We start from the raw sequence: 3,239 nt of genomic DNA, 5'->3' as shown, positions 1-3,239 counted from the left end.
CATCCTTCAGTCTCCTTTCCTATGATAGGAATTCATATTCTCTGCTTGATGGGGTTCCACGGAGGGAGTTCTTAAAAATTGCATTCAACTGTTGAATGTTTTTTCTGGTTTTAGTCAGATAAAGGAAATTCAGATAAAGCTCCTCCCTGTGCTTATGAGGAGAAAAAGGGGTTAGGGGCTGGAGGGCAGAAGGGCAGGGAGACCTTGGTTCTTCTTTAGTTCAAAGTGCCCCACATGTCAAAGCACCATACTTCAGGGCATTATTTTCTGAACCTCAATAGATTCTTTCCAGAGACAAATAATAGTTAAAGGTAGAAAGAAAGGGAGGAAGGCAGGCAAGCAAGGAGGCAGAGAAGGAGGGAGGAAGGGAGGGAGGAGGAACATTAGGTCAGGTAGTAATGAGTGCCATGAGGAATTATCAAGGTCAGGCATCGTAGAAAGGTGTGGAGGTAGGGGCTGATTGTCCTGCTGTTTTAGCTGGAGTAATCTAGGAGGGCCTCATCAAAGATGTGACCGAAGTGAGAAAGCAGCCATATAACGCCTTGGAGGAGAGGCGTCCCAAGCAGAGGCATCAGCAAGTATAAAGGTTTTGAGGGAGAAAGACCCCAGGCCTCTTGGAGGTGAGCATGGAGGCCTGGGGACTGGAGAGGAGAGTGCAAAGGGAGCAAGGGACAAGAGACCTGAGACAAAGTTACATACATGGGTATGAAGGACCTTGTAAGACTTTTCTCTGGGTGAGGTGGAACAATACTGGAGGTCTTTGGCCAGAGAAGTGATGTGATTTGACTTAGGTTTGGGGAAGCTCCTGAGTGAGGGTGGACAGTCCAGGAGCACAGGTAGAGGCTGAGACTGCTTGGAGCTATTGCAGGTCTTTCAGCCAATACCTAGTGGTAGCTTGACCTGAAAGATAATGGTGGAGTTGGCAAGAAATGATTGAATTTTGTTAATCTTTTGAAGGTGAGACTGGCAGGATTTGCTGGTGGACTCTGGGTGTTTGGCCTTAACCACTGGAAAAATAGAACTGCCATTTGTCAACACTATGATTTATAGTCTATGTGTCTATGTGAGATTAAGATAACTAAAGGAGGTTATTCCTTCAAATCAGAGGGTGTGTAGAAATGGCTTATGACATGTGTTGAGATATGAATGTGGGTGAGATTTTAAAGTCTGTCCTCCCTTCTTGTGCATTCTATGCCTCCTCCACACACCTATGGTGTTTCTTCTTAGCTGTTCTCCACACCTTATAAAATATGCACTTGTGAGTGAAGCACTTACTAGTTAAGTGTAATTTCAAGTCAGCATGATCTTTCCTAGTTGTAGTTACACTTATAATTTACTTTGAATTCTAAGATGATAATAGATTGCATTTCTTACACTAACTATAATCACTGAATGCTTGTCTACAAAACTTTACAAAACTTTGCTGAGAAGTTTTAGGAAGCTGGTTTTCAGCTTACTGGGAAAAAGAAAAAAAATGATAATATCTGCTACCTTAGTGCTGAGGAGTGGCATACCATATTATCTATTTTGATGGGCTACAAATGGCTGCCACAGGGGAAAACCATTGTTCTATTCTTTTACTCTTAGAGGGATTTAGGTTTCAGCAAGTAGTTGGGGAAATTATTTTTCCTTTCCACTTTTTGGAGCCTCACTTTCCTCTGAGATCACATCAAGAAAAGAGCACAGGCCCAAAGACTGTAATACCTAAAGATCTTAACAAGTTGCATGACACTAAACTCAGGTGTTTTAGCAGATAAATTGCTTACCTTAATGAACAATGCCTTTGCCTGGTCATAGTCCATTTTTCTCTAGCATTCATTACTGCCAAACATACTGTAATTAACATTCACTTATTGTGTATGCTGTTTCTCTCCACCTAAATATAAGCTATAGGGAAAGGAATTTGCTCTGATATGGAGAGCTTTTTCCCAAGTGCCAGAACAGTGACTCGAATGAAATATATGTTGAATAAGTATTGAATGAATAAATGATGATGATGATGAAGATGATGATGATATTATTCTAACGAGACCCAGCATGGCCACCGTAGCCAGGGCGGCAACCTGGTAGCCTTGGTCTTCGCTGGCTCCCTGAGAGCCGCTGCAGGTCGGACTCCTGTGGCCCCTGAACATCTTGGCATCCTCAGCCTGAGTTGACTGCAGTGTCCCCTGGGCGGCTGTTACGTGCAGACGCCAGTCGTTTGCTCTGCTCCCAGACTTGTGGGAAACCTGATGGGTGGGCATCTTACAGTCCTTCGGGAGAGGCCCCTTTCTTCCCAACACCCGAAGCCTCGGGTCAGAACCATGACGCACTGCAGTACTCAGAAAGGCCAGAGAAAGACGATGAAAGCTGTCATCTACCGGTTTCTTCCACTTCATCCTGGCCTTTGGCTGAGGAGAAAGACTGGTTATAAAATTTATATATGGAAAAAGACGGGTGCAAGAAAAGGATGCTTGAGGGAATTTATTTTCTGCAATAAAACCCGGAGTAAACTCTTAGATAGGATGACGACATCTTTCTGGAAGAGGCAGAACTGGTCCATCGATGACCCCTATCAGAAATACCACAATCGCACCAACCTCGGAGCCTAGAGCAGGGTCTCGGGCGCCCATCACTGCATGTCCTCTTTGTCCTCGTGATGCCCTTGCAAATGAGTGAGATAGGACTTGAAGTGAATTGTACTGACTGATGTAACACACAACACCAACATTAAACTTAAGGAAGTCCTACAGCTGAGTGTGAAAAAAAAAATAATAATAATAATAATAATAATAATAATAATAATAATGTATCCTTTAATTAAGGCAAATGATTATTTAGGCAGCAGTAATTTTTTTTTAGGAGAAATCTCCTGATGTAGTAAAAATCACCATAGTTATATGGTTTAATGAACATCATTAATAATTAAGAGAATAGTAAAATAGACATTTCTCAAAAGAAGACACACAGATGACCAACAAATATATGAAAAAATTCTCAGCATCATTAATCATCAAGGAAATGAAAACTGAAACCACAATGAAATATCATACCACACCTGTTAAATAGACCATTACCAAAAGATAGATGAGTGTTAGTGAGGTGTGGAGAAAAGGCAAGTCTTATGAACTGTTGATGGGGATGTAAACTTGTATTACCAGTATAGAAAGTAATATGGAGGTTCCTTAAAAGTTAAAAATAGATCTACCATATACCCAGCAATTCTACCACTGCAATATAGACAAAGGAAGTTAAATTAC

General features: G+C 41.6%; 1 pseudogene; it reads left to right on the top strand.

The window, feature by feature from the left end:
* The first annotated feature begins 626 nt into the window (after nucleotides 1-626).
* Nucleotides 627-2,591, top strand: LOC124090537 (large ribosomal subunit protein bL35m-like; annotated as a pseudogene).
* The last annotated feature ends 648 nt before the right edge of the window (nucleotides 2,592-3,239 follow it).

This window comes from Marmota monax, unplaced genomic scaffold, assembly GCF_021218885.2.
Source record: "Marmota monax isolate L192 unplaced genomic scaffold, Marmota_monax_Labrador192_F-V1.1 WCK01_AAM20220418_F8-fsc00880, whole genome shotgun sequence".
NCBI lineage: Eukaryota > Metazoa > Chordata > Mammalia > Rodentia > Sciuridae > Marmota > Marmota monax.
Note: the sequence above shows the minus strand (reverse complement) of the source record. Positions and strands in the feature narration are given on the sequence as shown.